The sequence below is a fragment of the Haliotis rubra genome, unplaced genomic scaffold (genome assembly GCF_003918875.1).
Source record: "Haliotis rubra isolate DU_JTF1 unplaced genomic scaffold, ASM391887v1 Scf238, whole genome shotgun sequence".
Classification (NCBI taxonomy): domain Eukaryota; kingdom Metazoa; phylum Mollusca; class Gastropoda; order Lepetellida; family Haliotidae; genus Haliotis; species Haliotis rubra.
Window position 1 is genome coordinate 519,493 of NW_025766425.1, and position 21,841 is coordinate 541,333.

The window sequence follows — 21,841 nt, forward strand, 5'->3', positions numbered from 1 at the left end:
TCAACATTTCAGTTCATCATATCCTACTCCTCACCCGTTTTAGTGCTCTCATCTATTTGTTTGTTTACTATCTCAGTGCTTACTGAAATGTGATATGTTGCGACTCCTTGTTTTGTTCTGCTTGTGTTTTACGATGTAACCAAAATTTCCTTCGGGATAATAAAGTATTATCTTACCTTAAATAAATAATATAACACGTTCTATTGCAGGATGCCTGTGGAATGGGGGAAAACTGTTGCAGGGTAAATTCAGGGACAAAGTCAAAGGTACCACAATAATACTGTTCATTTGATCTCATTTGATCACATTTGATCATAATATATTATCATGCCACATATTCTGAAAACCATGCAGTTTAATTTACCTGATAAAAAGACTGAAATCCTCTTTAACGACATAGAAACTGCAGAGTTAAAGAAAACATACAACTATGCTTCATGGTAACAGGAACATCAAACAAACGGGTATGTCATGGTGATGTATATATACTGGACAAAAATAGTTAGGGATATACGTAAATTTTGAAATTATGAATAATGATGTATTTATTCATTGACACATTGATAAACTATCAATCACAAAAATACCAATATCCTTAACTTATTTTGTCCAGTATATGTGATACGAGTATCATATTACAAGCATCGTATCAGTGATATCTCACAGTAGGGTTGAACCTCATATCGTTTTGACAATGTTTGTAAATTTGGGGTCAAATTTTCAAGTGTATGCTTTCTATTGCCCAGTCATTTATTTATTGTCTGCTTGTGGTACCCCATTGTTAACGAATAAATCTTTCAAGATCCAAGTACGCAGTATATTTACAAGCTGTCATAATACATGTACTTGACTTGAGAAACGTCATGGAAGCGCTTACATTTAAGTTTATCATGCTTAACAGGGCAATGGTATACTCTTGTAACGTCCATCAAAATTGAAACATCAAATTGAAACATAGTTTTATCATTGTGCTAGCGACCTATTTCGGATTAGCAATGTGACACATGGCATTAAGGAGCTATAAATCTGTGGGTCTGACAAAAATGGTCCCAACTTTGACAAGCATGAAAACTCTCACGTGACTGAAGTTGGTCAAGTGCCCAAAAGGACCCATTAAGGGCAGGGAAAATGCTTATGTCAATTACATCATGGATGTTTGTTAACTCATCAGAACGGGAAATATCTCAACTTTGTATCTGAAATTTAGAATTACATAACCTTATTTTGTTTCATCGTTCAAGGGAACTCAAAATGGTACAACGAATGGAGATACTGGTGATTCGGCCTCACTGGCAAACGGGCAAATGGCTTATGACCCTTCACAAGAGCCCATCTTTCCACCTGAGCTGAAGGTTATAATAAAGATTTATGTATTCAAAATTCTGATTGGCTGGGAGCTCATCAAAACCGTGCTTAAATGGCGGTTTAAGGACCGCTAATTAAACACCGACTCGCCGCGTATGAATACAATGAACTCGTTGACCCTTTTGTTTGTTAACAAACATGTCGGACATCGGCGATTTCTACCTCGGCAGCATCTTTGATGTTTTTAGTAAAAAGCGAATGGTTTGAAGAAGAATTTCACGACCCTAATCAAAGAAACTTCTAAGCACGAAAAAGCGGCCAGTATTCCGCCATACTTCAAACCGGGTCTACATCTAGCGGGCATGACGTCCACTCACACGTAGGCCCACACGTCCTAACCTGACCGTCCCGGCGGTAATGCCCAGTCCTTTCACTTCTACAGTCTATGTTTCCCACATAGATGCTGGCATGTCAGGTATTTTCCAAATTGGGAATAGTAGCGTGGTTACCAACAATCACGGCTTGAATTGGGGCGAGTCGATTGTCATACAGTAGGGGAGATTAATCATTCGCTTGAGAAAAATCCATTAATTGTACTTGCTCACAGCATAAACTGTATTTTGTATTATGTATTTATGCTACTTGTTACAAAAACAATCATATTGGTCCCTGAAATAAAGCATTTATGTTGTTGAAAATGTCTTATTTTATTCCTACACCTCCCACAAGTGGACGATTCCTATTGATTTCCAAAAAGGCCCCTTCACGCCTTGTGTTCTTGCGCGCCAAAGAATGGAGTTTTACAACGCTTATCAGTCGTGCTAGAATGAACATAAAGCTACTCTGTTTTCAATTTTGCGGTCCTTTATCGTTGATTTGAGACCGCTAAATGTTCGGTTTTTAAATTACACTAAGCGTCTTAAGTCAACGATAAATGACCGCAAAATTTATCTTTTAATTTTAATAACTTTATCTTCTAATTAACCTTTCTCGTATTAGCAAGACTCTGAACAAAATGAACGAATAACAACCCTACCACATAACAACTCCCGGCTGTTACGTCCAATGTATGCTTTTAAAATGCTCATTCTGACACAAATTTTTAAAAAGTGATAAATTTGATTTTTACCGGTGTTACCAAGTCAACCAGAAATAACATTTGGATAAGGACCCTTCAGACTGTTTACTATGTTCATACGTATTTGTCTCTATTCATGTAGACAAAGTCAACGTGCTACCAAACATCTCTGAAATTCTCCACCGATCGAGTAACATGGTACCGCCCAGTGACACTGGAAGAACTTCTGGAAATTAAGGCTGATTTCCCAAACGCCAAACTTGTCCTTGGGAATACTGAAATAGGTTTGTACACACCTAAATAGGCAGTGAGTGTTAAATTTTAAAATGTGTAACCTGGACGTCAACGATAAAACTTTAACTCACAGATATATAAAGCAAGAAAAGGCGACTTATGGCTAAGGCCCTATTTGATCGACTAGATATATAATTTTATATATTTCACAAATGACATTACACGGGACGTTGACACAATCCTATGATTGAGGACAAGCATCCCTTTCAACCACTAAATCATCGGGAATATTTTGAGGGAATATATCTTTGACACAAGCCATTTTAGGGCAAATATTTTCATGGATAGCAACTTCTCTGTTGTACATACCTTTTTTGGGGCTACCTTCTCTCCACCCATTATGTGAAATAATGTCTTAACTACACTTATACCACTAGGGTGTGATATGTCCATTGTTCTGGCAGGTTGATTTTCTGTGTATCAACCTTCTGTCTGCACGTGCAGAGGTTGATATGTGGATAACGACCTTGGCGGTGCAGGAAACGCACGTGCAACAAGCAATGTACGAGGCCATTCGGCGCCCACGTGGTATAAGTAGGTTAGCACCACACCCCACCCCCCCTCTGCGGGTGATATGGATTCAACGCTCTCGCCTGACGGCTCGAGCGTTGAAATCCATATCACCCTTGAGGAGGGTGCTAACGTATACATACACAATGTATCAGGGGGTACTTCTTGCACTTTCCTTTAATAAGGAAGTTGTTATCCATGATAACATTTGTCCTGAAATTGAATGTTATCCACAATACTTCTTGCCAAATATATACTTCCAGCCTCAAAATAAATACCTTTAAGGATTGTCTTCAAGCTTATTCCTCTCGAAAACACAGATCAAGAGCATGAAACATCATACTGGTCAGAAATTTGGTCAGTTCAACCAACCATTTATGTTTGTTCTAGAACTGAAGACCCGTGAAGATCCGGGGTAGAATAGGTCTTCAGCAACCCATGCTTGCCACAAAAGGCGACTATGCTTGTCGTAAGAGGCGACTAACGGGATCGGGTGGTCAGGCTCGCTGACTTAGTTGGCACATGTCATCGGTTCCCAAATGCGCAGATCGATGCTCATGCTGTTGAACACTGGATTGTCTGGTCCAGACTCCATTATTTACAGACCGCCGCCATATAACTGGAATATTGCTGAGTGTGGCGTAAAACTAAACTCACTCACTCACTCTATAACTGAAGTAAAAGTCACGAGGAGAAGCAACGTTGCCTGACCTCTTCAACGCCCTCCGCTGCATTTGTTACAGGAATCGAGACCAAATTTAAGAATATGCACTACCCAGTATTAGTTGCTGCCACGGACATCGCAGAACTGAACGTAGTAGAGATTATGGCCAATGGAATTACTCTGGGAGCGTCCGTTACCTTGGCAACCATGGACGATGTACTTCGGAAGGCAGTAACAGATTTACCAGGTAGGAATATGTCTTTTCGAGGGCTTAAATATGTTAATTTTTTAGAAGGTAAACATTGCATAGTCCTATGCATGGCGTCAGTATATTAAACCGATATGTTAGACATGGTAGTAGATAAAATTACTGTTTGGTTTAGAATCATAAATACATGCTTAGGATAGGATATTGTCAGAATCGTACAATGGACTCTCTTCCGTATAATTTCTTGTGGTTATGGAAATAGCATCTTCGCTTTCTTTATTATATGATCTTTAGATCATGACGTAATTACTTTGCAGAGCACAAGACCCGCTCCCCTCAGCGCCTTTGTTGAGATGTTGAGGTGGTTCGCAGGTCACCAGATTAGGAACGTTGCTGTGAGTTGGTAATACTATATGGAAGATAGCTCCATAATTATCAGGTCCTATTATGTTTGTTTGTTTCGTGTCTAACACGGCACTCAGCAATATTTCTGCCATATGGCGGTGGTCTGTAAATAATCGAGTCTGGACCAGTCAATCCAGTGATCAACGACATGAGCATCGATCTGCACAATTGGGAACCGATGACATGTGTCAACCAAGTCAGCGAGCCTGACCACCCGATCCCGTTAGTCGCCTCTGGAGCATGTGGTCGATGCCCTATGTGTGTCTAAAGGGAGCAGCCATGTTAAACTTCTGTATGGAATTCAACTTTGCTAGTTTACGACATCATTGCACATATCGTTGTATCTTTTATCTGTATTAACGTTTTGCATGTGTTTATCAATTATAGAGTATTGGAGGCAATATTATGACGGCCAGTCCAATATCAGACCTCATCCCCCCTCCTCATGGCTGCAGGAGCAGAGCTCACCGTGGGATGTAAAGGTACATTTTGTCAGCTCTGTTTACGGCTAGTAAAGACAGTTCGATTCAACTGGGACATCCACAGGTTTATTTGTTGAGTATAGTCCCATCTATAACAATTTATGCTTTGTTTGAGGATGCACATCATCACCAGCTATGCTCAGGGTGAAGGCAGTTGATATCCTTTTTGTGTCTGAGCGAGGCAGCCATGTTAAACTTCCCTGAAGTATATAAGGAACCAGACGCTTGTACAAAACACCCATAACGCTGGACACACACATATGGATACTTTCAAAGCAGTCAAACGTCCGAACTAGCTTTGGGACACGCACACGTGTATGCAGAAAGCCGTAAAAAGTCTGGACTATTTCAACTAGACGCACTAACGTGCATGCTCACACCTGTCAATAGACCAGACTATTTCAAGCAGACACACACGCACGCAAGCTCAAACTTGTGAAAAGGTCGGACTATTCCAACTAGACACACACGCGGTCAAAAGATTGGACAATTTTAAGCAGTCTCACGCATGTGCATGCACAAAGCTGCCAAGAAGCCAGACTATTTCAACCAGACGCACACACGTGAATAGACCGGATTATTTCAAGCAGACTGACTGACTGAGTTTAGTTTTACGCCGCTTTTAGCAATATTCCAGCAATATCACGGCGGGGGACACCAGAAATGGGTTTCACACACTATGCCCATGTGGGGAATCGAACCCGGGTCTTCGGCGTGACGAGCCAACGCTTTAACCACTAGGCTACCCCACCGCCCCTTTCAAGCAGACACACACACAAGCATGCACAATGCCGTCAAAAGATCGGACTATTTTAAGCAGACACAAGAGCATTTAGAAACCGTCAAAAGGCCGGACTATTTCAACTATACACAACAATAAAACCAGTTACTCTATAACGCAGTAATCTTGAACGAAATACAAATTTTCGAAATCAAAATTTATACAGTTTCAAGTATGCAACCTTAACGTTTTTCCTGAAATTCAACTGAAACTTATTTCCGTGGTTACACGCATGGAACCCATGGGACTCAAACGCGTTGCACACGGGACTCACACGAGTTGCACAAACGCGTTGTTACAAGCGTTCCGAACGCGTTCAAGGGGAATGAACTTTTAGGCAGTAGTGTAACCTCCTCACATCACCGATTATATCCATCCAGTATTGGACCGATAAAACATTCGTACTTTTAAACACACGGCCCCGTTGATGCCACACCAACTGATATTACTTTACGTTATAAAACTTTGCACCATATCCTAAATGACGCCAAGTACATTCATAACTGAACGTAATTATTATTTCCAGTTAATGTTATATATTTTATTTCAGCATAAACCCATCCGCATGAGTTTGTTGCAATTCAGGTCACACCTGCAAATGCAATGCACATTATATGTATGGATAATAAGGATATAATTGGGGGTATAAGGCAAGCTGTCGTTTTCCTGCATTTCATTATGAATTTGCAATGCATGAATGCTATAAGTAAAAAACTTGAGTGAGTGAGTTTAGTTTTACACCGCACTCAGCAATATTCAAGCTATATGGCGGCGGTCTGTAAATAATCCAGTCTGGACCAGTCAATCCAGTGATCAACGACATGAGCATCGATCTGCACAATTGGGAACCGATGACATGTGTCAACCAAGTCAGCGAGCCTGACCACCCGATCCCGTTAGTCGCCTCTTACGACAAGCATGGGTTACTGAAGATCAATATTCTAACCCGGACCTTGATATGAAGCGGGTATGTAAAAACTCACCCCTGAAAAATAGAATATACTTAGTCAAACTAGATATTTCACAATCATATAAATATATAAAAGAATGGACATAAGAATGTGGTATATCATTTATTTGTTAAGGTCGATAAGATGAACTGAGAATAAACAAAATGCCCAAAATCGTTTCCATGTGGTTACAGAATATATTAATGAAAGGCGTAAACAAAGTGTCTAGTCACAAGAAATTATATCTGGTGTTTCAAACGTTCAGTAGCGTGTATGGCTACCCCGTGCGTTCACAACTGCCAAGCAACGTCTCCTCATGGAATGTCAGATTCGTGTAAACACACTATTGGGGAGTCGGCGCCATTGTTCCTGAAAGCAGCACCAAGATCCTGCAAATCCTGGGTCTGGTTCCTGAGAGTGCGCAGACGTCTACCAAGAGCGTCCCAGATGAGAACATGTGCGATCGAATGGACGTGCAATTATAAGATCACGTGACCAGTGGCACGTGAAAAACAGGTTTCAGCACTATCGCGGGGTGCACGATGTTTGGATCGACTTAAAAGTGCCGTGGTGATTTTTTTCTTAGTCGATACTTGGGATTAATATTGTGATACCCGAAAAAATGTCTACTAAATAACAATTCATGTTTTTTTCACAAATATGAATTGTGAAGTTTTTAATTTGACTCAGCATACATAAATTTATATCAGGACTTCCCACGTGACATATTTACTTTTAACAGGTGAACCTCCAAAGAAAGTTAAGATGGACGGGGACTTTTTCAAAGGTTACAGGAGAACAGCTGTTCATCCCAAGGAGGTTCTGCTGTCGGTTTATATTCCCTTCACGTCAGAGGTAAATAAATCGTCATCGTGTTCATTGTAATTCCGTCATTCTGACTGGCTGAATTGAAGGTGAAGAATAAAGCCAAGCCCACCAAAGCGGACTACTTTCACCACTGTAGGTTGTCGGGGAATGACATTTATGTCAACCTGTATCATTCTTGCGCAAGACATTTTAGCGATATTCATACATATTCAGTGAGTGAGTGAGTTTAGTTTTACGCCACACTCAGCAATATTCCAGGTATATGGCAGCGGTCTGTAAATAATCGAGTCTGGACCAGACAATCCTGTGATCAACAGCATGAGCATCGATCAACACAATTTGGGTACGATGACATGTGTAAACCAAGCCAGTGAGCCTGACCACCCGATCCCGTTAGTCGCCACTTACGACAATACAGCACAATGCGACAATAGGTAAAAATACAACAATATTGGTGTTAAAGTATATAACACGGTATACAAAATTTCATATTGCTAAAAGTAATACCAGTATCGTGCTGGTAAACTATAAATGAACATTGCGACTATTTGTAAAAAATACCAACTCGCCAACCGGATGAATTAACTCATAAATACCAAAGCAATAAATGTAGTATCTCCTTCTTGAACCTGACAAGTGCACAAGAATAAATGTTTAAACGAATACAGTTCCAGAATGTAAATTATTTTTACGAACGCCAGCAGGTTCATGTAATCCCTGAATAAAATTCAGATTGTTTATAAAACTACTGTTGTATCCGTAATGTGACCGCCTCTGTGGTGTATTGGTTAGAGCGTCCGCCCGGAGAGCGGAAGGTCGCGGGTTCGATCCCCGACCGCGTCATACCAAAAGACCTTAAAATATGGTACTTGTTGGTCCCTGCCTGGCGCTCGGCATTAATGGGTACAACAAGGACTGGTCGGCTCGGAGTCGGTATAATGTGTCTGAGTGGGGTATTCATGCTTCACTGCGGCATGGTATCTCAGTGGGCTAGCACTTTAAAACCAGCTTCAGTCTGGGCTAGTACAAGCAGCCGAACATACACATACACACGCATGCACGTCGTCATATGAGCGAAATATTCTCAAGCACGACGTTAAATCCAATTTCACCTCACCTCACCGTAATGTGGTTAGTAGTGTTTTCTGTTAATGCACATTTTGAATGACTCAAGTTGTTTAGGGCCGAGTTGATCTTTATTCCGATAATTCAAGTAAATGGTCAATGCTCAGTCGTGACCATGACGAAACAAGAAAGAACAATCGCTTATTTTCGATCGTGTTTACAAATACCATATGTTCTCAAAGTAAAAAAAAAAGGCTATATGTTTCCATATTTGATAACTGTCTCATAAGTTTACATTTTCCATCCACTTGCAAACATTGGAGATGCAGAAACTGCCTCTTTTATTGTTTTAAATAAACATTGCCTTCAGTCTTGAATCTTCACATCATAAAATGAAGGACAAAACTGCTGAAATCTCGTATACCAGGATCCTTCTTGGGTCTTCAAATCATCTAATGTAGGACACAACTGTTGAAATCTCACTAACCTGGATCCTCCTTGGATCTTCACATCATCTAATATAGGACAAAACTGTTGAAATCTCACTAACCTGGATCCTTCTTGGATCTTCACATCATCTAATATAGGACAACACTGTTGAAATCTCATTAACCAGTATCCTCCTTGGATCTTCACATCATCTAATATAGGACAAAACTGTTGAAATCTCACTAACCAGGATCCTTCTTGGATCTTCACATCATCTAATATAGGACAAACTGCTGAAATCTCACTAACCTAGACCACTGTGTAAAGCGCCTAATAAAGGTTTGTAATGCAATTTATAGTTTAACCAATTCTTCGTTGTAAATGAGTACGCACATCGGGGTCGAGCAATAGGAATAAAAGCCAAATGAAATGCATTGGCTTTACGATTGTGATTGCGTCATGAACATGCGTTTATGAGTCATTATCAAATAGTGATTATACCAACCAATTTGTCCTGTCTAATTTACAGGATGAGTACTTTCGCGGATTTAAGCAGGCTCATCGGAAAGATGACGATATCTCCATTGTGAACGCTGGAATGATGGTCCGATTCCAGCCAGGGACGAGTGTAGTCGCTGACGCCATCTTGGCATATGGCGGCATGGCTCCAACCACCGTGTTGGCGAAGAGGGCAATGGAGGGCATGAAACATCAGTGAGGAAGCACGGTTATGATGACACTCTTCCTCCCTCCGGCTTTCGTTCCTCCCCGCTCGTTGGTTTCCCTTCATGTCCACTTCCTTCCTCTCCAGTCCACTCAACTCCCTGCCCACCTCTCTCTCTCTTTCAACCGGCTTCACTTACTAACCCCTTCCCTTCGACTCCCTTCGACTTCAGTCCCTGCCTACTTCCCTCTGTTCCAACCGGCTACACTTCCTCTTCACTCCGTCTACTCAGTCCCAGCAGGCACCATTCCATGACCCTTCCCCTCAAGTCCCATCATCTCAGCTTCCTTTCCACTTCCTCGGCTCCACTTCCTCTTCACTCCGCTTAGTCCCAGCAGGCACCATTCCATGACCCCTCCCCTCAGGTCCCATCATCTCAGCTTCCTTTCCACTTCCTCGGCTCCACTTCCTCTTCACTCCGCTTAGTCCCAGCAGGCACCATTCCATGACCCCTCCCCTCAGGTCCCATCATCTCAGCTTCCTTTCCACTTCCTCGGCTACACTTCCTCTTCACTCCCCAGCTATTCCAGTCCCAGCAGGCACCTCATTCCATGACCCACTCCCTCAGGTCCCCATCATCTCAGGTCTTCTCAGCTTCCTTTCCACTTCCTCGGCTACACTTCCTCTTCACTCAGTCCCAGCTTAGTCCCAGCAGGCACCCGCTTCATTCCATGACCCTCTCCCCTCAGGTCCCATCATCTCAACTTCCTTTCCACTTCCTCGGCTACACTTCCTCTTCACTCCGCTTAGTCCCAGCAGGCACTATTCCATGACCCCTCCCCTCAGGTCCCATCATCTCAACTTCCTTTCTACTTCCTCGGCTACACTTCCTCTTCACTCCGCTTAGTCCCAGCAGGCACTATTCCATGACCCCTCCCCTCAGGTCCCATCATCTCAACTTCCTTTCCACTTCCTCGGCTACACTTCCTCTTCACTCCGCCTTAGTCCCAGCAGGCACTATTCCATGACCCCTCCCCTCAAGTCCCATCATCTCAACTTCCTTTCCACTTCCTCGGCTCCACTTCCTCTTCACTCCGCTTAGTCCCAGCAGGCACTATTCCATGACCCCTCCCCTCAGGTCCCATCATCTCAACTTCCTTTCCACTTTCCACTGCTTGAGCCGGTTCCCGTAACTGACCCTTCCCCCTGAGGTCTCGCCGCCTCAAATCGCCGCCTTTTCACTTTCCTTGGCTCCAGCCGGCGCCACTTCCTATATACTCCGCTCAGCTCCACCCCGGCTCCATTCAATGACCCCTCCACTCAGGTCTCGTCCCCTCAACTTCCTTTCCACTTTTCTCGGCTCCTGTCGGCTCCACTTTCTCTACTCTGCTCATATCAATGAGGCTCCTCTTCTTCTAAACTCCGATCCTATCCCATTCCCTCTACTTTGTTGCCTTCCACTCCATTCCGCTCTGCTCAACACCAACATCGTTTCCGCTCCTCTTCGCTCCACTCCATTCGTCTTAATTCCAGCCAAATCCACTCCTCTCCTCTCCATTGGTGGGGTTACTGTGTTACGAATTCCGCGCCACCAATCTCCCCACACATATCTGACTACCATTTTTTACTGATGTTAGAAAGGAAAAAACTCAACATTTTCCACATCATATGATCCAATAAACACCTACTATCGAAAAAGACCACGTACAGCCTGATTTGCATTCTGTCTCACAGTCCCTGAACCACATTATTTTTCACTACTGCCTAGCCTTCTCTGCAATGCTAAAGCCCTAAATGAAGCAGGTCTTGATTTCCTCATGTTCAGACAATCTCCGGTCTCCCTTGGGCTCCTTTTCATTCAAATGGGTTTGTTTGTTACAATCAAAATTATATATTCAGAGACTAAGCGTTAGTCTACCCGATTTGTAAAAGTCGTTTTGGAAGTATTCAAATGAAACGTGGATATTACAGGTAATTATTGTAATGCCGCTTTCTTTCAGGACCTGGAATGAGGGTCTGCTGGAGAAGACATGCGAAAATTTAGCGAGTGACCTGCCCTTGGTCCCCGGCTCACCAGGTGGCATGGTCGAATATCGTCGTACTCTCACAACCAGCTTCTTTTTCAAGTTCTACACCGACGTCACACAGAGACTACAACAGGTTAATAAGCTTTAATCATAGCAACCGTGCGTTTCGACAAACATACCTAAGTTAACGTTTTATAATCATTATAAGTTTCATCCGAAAAATGAGTCCGAGTTTGAATCGGTGTTGGTTGAAACGTATCGTCACGTCAGCAGTCTTGCAGGGTAGAGCGAGTGAGTTTAGTTTTACGCTGCACTCAGCAATATTCCAGCTATATGGCGGCAGTCTGTCAATAATCGAGTCTAGACCAGGCAATCCACTGATCAACAGCATGAGCATCGATCTGCGCATTTGGGAACCGATGACATGTGTAAACCAAGCCAGCGAGCCTGACCACCCGATCCTGCTAGTCGCCTCTTACGACAAGCATGGGCTACTGAAGGTTCATTCTAAGCCGGACCTTCACGGGTGCTTGCAGAATAGAAGGTGCCAACTAAGTGTCTCTTGGATTCCAGATAACCACGATTCATTTGTCTTGGCATCCAAATTTAAAGTCATAGCAGTGTACAAGGCTGGTACAAATATCTGTGACTGGGTGAAACTGTGAAGATCCGGGTTAGAAGTGGTCTTTAACAAACCATGCTAGTCGTAAAAGGCGAGTAACGGGATCAGGCTCACTGACGTGGTTGACACATTTCATCGTATCCTAACTGCGTAGATTGATGCACATGCTGTTGATCACTGGATTGTCTGGTCCAGACTCAGTTATTTACAGACCGCCGCCATATAGCTGGAATATTGCTGAGTGCTGTGTTAGACAACAACCTAACAAACAAAACGCTTTGATCGTAGTTTCAAATACTACTTCGCGCTGTTTATACTTCTAGGTTTTTCAGTATCAACGTTCTGAACGTCTACGATCACTTGGGGTTTTCTTCCAACAGTAAGCTTAACATACCTGGCCGTGATTTAACTGGAATACAACTCACAGAAGGAAACTGCACAAACACCTTCACGTTTACGGTGAATGCACAGTTAAAACAATCTTAATCCTATAACCAGTGTAAAACACGCATTTGCAAATCTTTAACCACTCCGTAACTGCAGGTACACTGGACACACACACTGAAACTGTTTACTGTAGGTATATTCGGTCAAAGCCCCCGTTGCGGTAAGGTCAAGTAAACAGAAAAGGTGGACCATCTATCTTATCACCAGCTGCCATTTTTACTCACATTGACCTCGCGTAAGGACAATGGGACGTGTAGATCATGTTATAAATCCGTTCTCTGACCGAGTACTTGAAAAATGAATGTGTTGGGTTTAACGACACTTTGGGCATTACTCCAGTTTTATCACAGCGTGTCAGCTGTTATCTCTCATTACTCACCCTGTGTTATAATTTCAAATGATCGCAGTTGAATAGCGGGGAAGGTAGTACAACAGGAATACAGCAGTAAATCCCCTTACACTGATCACTCGGGTGCCCGGTCATTAAAGATACAGTAGACTGCATTTCATCCATGTTAACCCGTGAACTATATCAGCCAATCGCTCATCTGTTATTGCTTTGTCAGAAATGTATACGGGTTAGGATTAGGGCTGCGCAATATAACCGGTTTACCGGTATATAACGGTTCAGACATGAAAACGACACGTATTGCGATACGTTGATCGAAAACCGGTATTTTGACATACATTCGGAAAACTTCGTAACACTCGGAAATCTTCGGATAAGTCCGTTTTTCACACAGGAAGTCATGCATTTGTTGTAAAATCTCGACAATACATATCGCAATATATGCTTTAGCATCGCAATATATTGCCATATGAAAATTCTCAGCAATACCCACCCCTAGTTAGAATTGATCTTCAGCAACCCATGCTTGTAGTAAGAGGCGACTAACTGGATCAGTTGGTCAGGCTCGCTAACTTGGTTGACACATGTCATCGTATCCCAGTTCCATAGATAGATGCTCACGTTTTTGATCACTGCTTTGACTGGTCCAGACTCGATTATTTAAAGACCGCCGCCATATAGCTTGAATATTGCTGAGAGCGGCGTAAAACTAAACTCCCTCACTCACTCGGAAACAGTTTTATATCGGGCCAAAAAGGTAAAATATAGCCATTTAGCTTGAATATTGCTAAACAAGAAACCAACAAGCCATCTAGACTTAGTTTAGTGTTCAGCATCCCTCGAAGGGATCTCAGATTATAACTTGTCCCCAGCAACGTATCATTGTTGTAGAAGCATCACTCAATGGTCGAGCCCAGTTACCTTGCCTTGTTGTGCGTGTCAGTATTTCTTTGCGTTCACAATAACGTTTGCTCATAATATCAATCACTGGTGTGAGTGGTCGCCCGCTATAGCAGGAATCCTTTCTCGTTATAATGTTACGCAACAAAAGAATACTTGTTGAAAGAGCTGTTGCAGTGTACCATTACTAATCTGGTTGCTAGTTTTCCGATCGTTTTACGGTAATGTCCTTGATTGCGAGTGTTGCGACGAATCACAGGTTTGTCCCCATTTCTGCTCTGGGATTGAATGTTGTTGACTCTTAAAACAACATTGATTCACTCACTTCACTCGACCATATTTCTTTTCAGATTGGCTATATGGTTTTCCTTTTGCCTTATCATTGGTAAATTTGAGATGTCTGTAGACTAAAGGTAACCCAAAACTCTAATCTACCTTCAGACAACAGAGGTCATCCCAAGTGACGCTGTGAACGACATCGAACGATGTGTCAGCGAAGGGGTACAGTTATACCAGGCTGTGTCAGACGATCAAGACCCGGATGATGCAGTTGGAAGACCACTCGTACACACTTCAGGTCTGCTGCAGACGACAGGCGAGGCTATGTATGCAGATGACATGCCCATGGTTGATGGTAAAGATACTTGTCCTTACACAAGACCTGCCAGTAGTTCATTATTATTGTTGTTTTCATCAAATGACATGTTCACGGTTCGATGTAACGAATACACGATCCGTGTTTTTTGGTAACCTGCCTACAGTAGTTCATGTTGTATTGTTCCTATCCATGACCGGGAATTGGTTGATGGTAAGGATTATTATTGGTAATGACTAACGTCCCTATGCAGTGTCACCCTGTTGCTGGTGTTTAGGATTATTGTCCCTACACGTAAGACGCATAAATGTGATAATAAGGATTATTGTCACGTTTAGTGATGAGATAGTCAAATGGTCATCTTCTAAAACACTCGCATGTATTTTGATTTCATTGTGCTGGGTGATATCGCTTGATATGCCACATTAACTGTTCACACAATGTCACTGAGTGTCTGCAAATACCACAACTTCAGCGAAAATAATAATACTTGCAATCAGCCACAATTTCAATCAGTGCCAGCCGGGATGTGGTGCTGTGATTTATGTCTGAGATAAAGTTTTAATGGGAGAAATGGGAGCGCAAAACAATCGGAGTCCCTCCACCCCACCCTAAATACGAAAACATTAACTGTCCATTGGTCATCCCCTGTCCTGTCATCCCCTGGATGTTCTTGCCACTTGCGTCAAACCTTACTGACTCAAATCACGTATTCAGAGAAAGCAATAATGCCAATACTGCAGTGACACGTGTTTGGTAGACAAGAAGAAGGGAAAAATCCAATGTCGTTGTCCAGCAAGTCTAAACGCCGCCTATGCAGACTAAAGAAGTTGTATATCCATAAAAATTGTCCTCATTCTTCATCTCCTCAACTTCTAGAATGCCAATCAAAGAAGGCGTGTTTGGTAGTTATACGTTTTACTGTTATATTTCCAGGTGAACTGTATGCTGCGTTTGTATTGAGCACAAAGGCACATGCTAACATCCTATCTGTGGAAGCCTCTGAGGCACTGGGTATGCCTGGTGTTGTGGACTTTGTCAGCTTTAAAGACATCCCTGCACTGACAACATTTGGGGTTGCAAAACCTGATGAGATGGAAATATATGCATCCAAAAAGGTAAGCAATGTACCGTTAGGTGATAAAATGAAGTCCCCTATCAGAAGGTTAAATGAAATACACATCGTCAGTGGTCAGTGAGGTGGACAGTTGACCATCAGTTGGTGAAAGATCGAAAACAGAACCCTTCCAGTTGTCAAAGTCAACAGTTTACCATTAGGCTCTCACATAAGGTAACCAATGCACCATCACTTGTCAATGATGTTAATAGTGTACCTGCAAAGGTGGCAGTGCATCATAATGAGCTCAAAGTAAATCTGAAAGGTGGATATACATGTCCTTAGGGACCGTTCATAAATTATGGCTAGGGGATGATGATGATTTTTATGGAGAAGTACATACAATGTGATGACCCCCACCCCCTAAAATTTACGTACAAAGTAAGTGACCCCCCTGCATGTCATATTTTAAAAAATATTTTTGTGTACAAAATTGCTGACACCCCATAGTACATGTGTACAAAACTGATGATCACCCCTACCTCCCCAGAACAAAATGGGTGCCCCCGATCCTCAAAATTCATCATCCCTCAACTTGCCATAAATTCTGACCATATTCAAAACAGTTAGTCACAAGTCATTGTGTGTGAGATCCAACTAACTGATCCAGTCCACACTGATGCGTCCAATGTTTCGTTGGTAGACATACATATATAACATCGCCTTTGGCCTTTTCCTTCAGGTAGTATTTCAAGGCCAAATCATTGCTTGCATTCTGGGAAAAACTCAGATCGAAGCACAGAGAGCGGCAAAAGCTGTGAAAGTTGAATATGAAGATCTGACTCCTATCATTACCATTGAGGTAAGCTCATTACGTCAACACGTTTTCAAAGAGTTTAGATAGTGTTGACGCTTCATTTTAATAAATTAAATTATCATCCAATCCTTATTTTGTTTGGATTTTTCCTACGTCAAATTGCGAAATTATTCAGAAATGAAAGATGACTAAGAGTATATACCTTTAAAATAATATGGTCAATGTATCAAAGCCAATGGACAGTGTCCAGCCAAATGCTTATACCACACGACTTGTACCGTGTATAATAATACGAAGGTACACAAATAGTAGTATAAACAATGGGGGTACGGGACCAGCCTATATAAGGCAAGGAATCAATAAGTATCTATTCCTAACTCATATTAATTTTTAAATCCATAACACAACTACTTTTTATCTCCCCTGTAAAAAGTATCCATAGTCTTACTCGAAAGACTATGTGCAACGGGACCATAAACCCATAACACAACTACTTTTTATCTCCCCTGTAAAAAGTATCCATAGTCTTACTCGAAAGAGTAAGACTATGGCTACTTTTAAGGGAGATAAAAGTAACCATAGTCTTACTCGAAAGAGTAAGACTATGGTGTATCGGGTCATCCTATATAAGGCAAGCAATCAATAAGTATCTATTCCATAACATAACTACTTTTCACCTCACCTGTAAAAAGTAGCTTTAGTCTTACTCGAAAGAGGAAGACTATGGGGTACGGGGCATGGAATCAATAAGTATCCTATTAATTTGTAAACCTATAACTTTTATCTCCCCTGTAAAATAGTTTTCCCGAGGAAGACTGTGTTTATGTCTTTTTCTCACCATGAGAGTGTCACATTTCATGAAGCAAAGGGCATCAAGTCCCTCGATGTACGAAAGGTGTATGTTACGGGTTAGATTACACAATCCTATATCTATTACATCATCTTATGTTTAACATGAAGTATGTTGGTCTATTTAGAGAATTGTTTTCACATATAATATCAACACTGTGTATCACTTTATGATATGTTTACAGTACATGAATTGAAAAAGCAAGCACGGGACCGTGGACTTCGAGGTTATTCTCGTATGAGAAAACATGAATTACTAGATTTATTAGATTTAAAGTATCAAAAAACACCTACTGTGAAAGAACTAACAAAGCAAGCTCGTGAACGTGGAATGCGAGGTTATTCTCTTATGAGGAAATCTGAGCTCATTGAATTACTGAAAGAACAAAAACCTATAGAATTACAATTCACGCCTACTGAGCATGCTGTAGGTAAAAATTTGAGAGGTTGGAAGATGGAAGTTCAAAGAAATATAGACGTTGAAGATATAAAACAATTGGTATTTGACAAAGTAAACAAAGAACTGAAAGATTTAAGAGGTATTAAATTTCAACTCACGTTAAACATTACACTAGAGAAACAACAGTCGAATGAAACAACTGAATACACCAATGTTTACTTCAGAGGTAATCAAGAAGTTACAACGCAACCAGACACTATCAACTCTTCTATAGACAGATCATTAGAAAAAATGCGAGAAACACTAGAACGTAATACACTAATATGGGTTCTGGTTGGGTTGTTAACAAGATTAACATGGTCTACCTGGATATAGCAAACTATATACCATTGAAAGGTGGATCGTACTTACCCCTGCCTGAGTATTTCAAGAAAAAACAAGCTATGGTTAACGTTAAAAACCGAGGCAACAATTGTACGAGGATAACGATAAGATCCACTAAATTTCCAGTTGAAAAACATTCCCATAGACTTTCCAGTTATCCAGAAGATGACGGGCTCAATTGGGAAGGTATAGACGAACCCACCCCCATTTCTCAGATCCAAAAAATAGAACAACAGAATCCAGACTTAGACATAAACGTTTTTGGACACGAAGGTAAAAATGTAATAGTACACAGGATAAGTCCTTTATTGTATAAGGATTGTCGTAAAATGATCAATATATTTATGATCCAACAAGGTGAAAAATATCACTACACTTGGGTAAAGAATTTCAGCAGACTGTTGTACAATCAATCGAAACACAGGGAAAAGAAACACTTTTGTGAAAGGTGCCTTCACGGGTTTTCTAGGGCTGATCTGCTAGATTCGCACAGGGTTGATTGCCTAGGTGTAGGGGAGACAGCCGTACGAATAGATATGCCGAGAGAAAAAAACAACATCTTGAAATTTATCAACCACAAAAATCAAATGCCAGTACCATATATTATCTACGCCGACTTCGAAGCTATCATTAAACCAATCGATACAGTAGCTCAATCCACTAATCAAAGTTTCACACAAAAAGTACAAGCGCACGTGGATGTGAGTTCGGGTATGTGGTCGTTCGTTGTGATGGTCAAACTAACCCTCCAGTTATTTATAGAGGACCAGACGCGGCTGAAGAATTTCTAAAGTGTTAACAACACGAAGAGAAAAAGATTATTAAAAAACTATGCAACAAAACACCAATGCGTATGACCCAAGCAGACCGGGAAGCCCACAACAAAAGCACACATTGTCATGTGTCATACGGATCTACCCGTATGAATATATGGATGACTGGTCTAAGTTTAATGAGACACAGTTACCTCCCATTGACCGCTTCTATAGCAAGCTGTCCGACGCGTCTATCACACAAGACGATTACGAACACGCTAAAAACGTACGGGAAAAACTGGGTTGTCAGAATCGAGGTGATTACCATGATTTGTATTTGAAAACAGACGTGTTATTGCTGGCTGATGTATTCGAGATATTCAGAAAAACGTGTTCGAAGCAATACGGGTAGTAGTATAGGGAATGATAAGAAAAAGACGTATAGGTGCACCTTTGCTTAGAAGCTTCCATACGGCTAATTCTGCTACCAGCCTAGTAAAAAATGAGTGTTTACCCAAACCCTTCGACAAGACCACTTTCGGCTGCTCCCAACTCAGTGCACTCCCAATTAGAGCTATGTGGGTGCATGGATATAGAACGGAGCAATATTTGGCATACCCCATTGCCCAACTATGGCGGGTCCAAGGATATGGAAGTGGCAGCCCCTCCGTGCAGTGAACACCGAAAAGCCGCGGACGTCCCAGAAGGAGTCTACAAGTGCAAAAAGTTTGCTGTAGCGAGATACAAAGGGAAGAACCGGCTGTTGCTGCTACTCGATTCCCCGACTGGGGAAACCATTCCAATCTACGGCTACAAGATACGAGAAACGATTCGGGCCGCCGGTGGAATAGAACGCCTACGGTTGGTGCGGGAACCATTTCTGTGCATGCTCGTCAAAATCTGCCGCTCGCCCATATCGAAAGAGAAAGACGATAGAGAAATCGAGCTGCTGCTTCCAGACCTTGGGCGAGAATAGGTTCTATGGGTCCTTCCAGACACCGCAGGGCTAGGAGGAGTAGTCCCTCTGACAGCTCGCCTAGTATATTTGCAGATGTACAGTCACGGGCTTGGGGTTGCAAAGGACGAATGGAGTCATACACTTGTCTAGGCCCGTTTTCGTATTCCAACTGCTTTTCGTGGAATTCGTGGTACGGAAAGTAGGACGCCCTAGTTTCCCCATATAGGCAATTTTTGCGAATGTAGATACATAGTACTACCAAATGCCTTCAAAAAGACCAAGTGGGGGAGATTCTCAAGATGCGTGGAAAAGGCCCAGCACAAGAAACGAGACAACGAATCGGCATCAGTTCCAGTCGACTACGCAAAATATGGAATACAGCCACAGAACCGTCTACCAACACCACTGGAGAGAAAGCTCCAAATCCGGCGTCGACCTCAAGTACAGACGCATTGCCTGCGGCCATCTTGCCCGCTAGCACATGGTCTACCGGCAGTGTATTGCCTGCTGCCGGCAGCGTATTGCCCACTAGCGAGCCGTCTACCAGCAGCGTATTGCCTGCTGCAGAGTCGACTGCACCCACCGTCCAGGACTTCTACGACCGCTTGGGGAGGCTTGAGGCTCGTGTGGAACAAAACGCGACGATGTCAGCTGGTGTGGAGGAAACTGCGATGATGTTGTTGGCTTGTGCGGGGCAAACCACGAATTTGTTGGTCGACATCTTGTCTAGGCTAGACAAGGACGACGACAAAGAACTCCTGGAGGAAATAGAAAGCGTCGAGGAGGAACAAGAAGAGACCCGTCTTGGAATCGAGAAGGTGCGGCAGATGGTAGAATCGGCCCAAAGGTTTGTCTACCTTTCGATAGCTGCCTTGTTTCTCTGGAAGGTCGTCCACAAGACCTGGAAGCACAGCAAACCAGTTTCCCCCTTCGTGCACCCCCTCCACACATCGACCAAGAAGGTAGAAACACCCAAGACCAAACGTGGGGATCCCTTCCATATGGAGTAGAGTGTGGAATGCAGCCTTTGAAAAAAGGTATTGTAGTAGGGTATACGAACCATGCGTTTGTTTTGGGGTTTTTCATCAGGGTGTGCCTATATGGGGAAACTAGGGCGTCCTACTTTCCGTACCACGAATTCCACGAAAAGCATTTGGAATACGAAAACGGGGCCTAGACAAGTGTACGACTCCATTCGTCCTTTGCAACCCCAAGCCCGTGACTGTACATCTGCAAAAATACTAGGCGAGCTGTCGGAGGGTCTACTCCCCCTAGCCCTGCGGTGTCTGGAAGGACCCATAGAACCTATTCTCGCCCAAGGTCTGGAAGCAGCAGCTCGACTTCTCTATCGTCTTTCTCTTTCGATATGGGCGAGCGGCAGATTTTGACGAGCGTGCACAGAAATGGTTCCCGCACCAACCGTAGGCGTTCTATTCCACCGGCGGCCCGAATCGTTTCTCGTATCTTGTAGCCATAGACTGGAATGGTTTCCCCAGTCGGGGAATCGAGTAGCAGCAACAGCTGGTTTTCCCTTCGTATCTCGCTACAGCAAATTTTTTGCACTTGTAGACTCCTTCTGGGACGTCCGCGGCTTTTCGGTGTTCGCTGCAAGGAGGGGCTGCCACTTCCATATCCTTGGACCCGCCATAGTTGGGCAATGGGGTATGCTAAATATTGCTCCGTCCCTGTGGTACCTCTGCTTTCCCCGATAGCTGCCCGAAGATACAAGACTCTTTTTCCTTGCACGGACAATGGTCCACCAATTTGCTGGCGAGGAGTGCGTACCGTATGCTACAGAAAGCGCAGGCGTTGTCGTACAGGTTCTCTACATTCACGAAACAGCTGTCGACCATGATTTCTTCTGGAACCTCGAGTGGAAGTCGCTCCTGGGGTGTGTAGTCTATCGCTTTCTTTTCCCAGAGAACACATTTCTTGCCGTCGGTGCAGTGGTCGATGGCACCACACCTGCATGTAGAGTTTTCTGGGCCGAAGAGAGCAGGCAGTTCCGATAGAGTGGC

General features: G+C 42.8%; 1 pseudogene; it reads left to right on the forward strand.

The window, feature by feature from the left end:
- The window catches only part of LOC124278475, a 74,735-nt pseudogene that overhangs the window by 23,904 nt on the left and 28,990 nt on the right, over positions 1-21,841 (forward strand).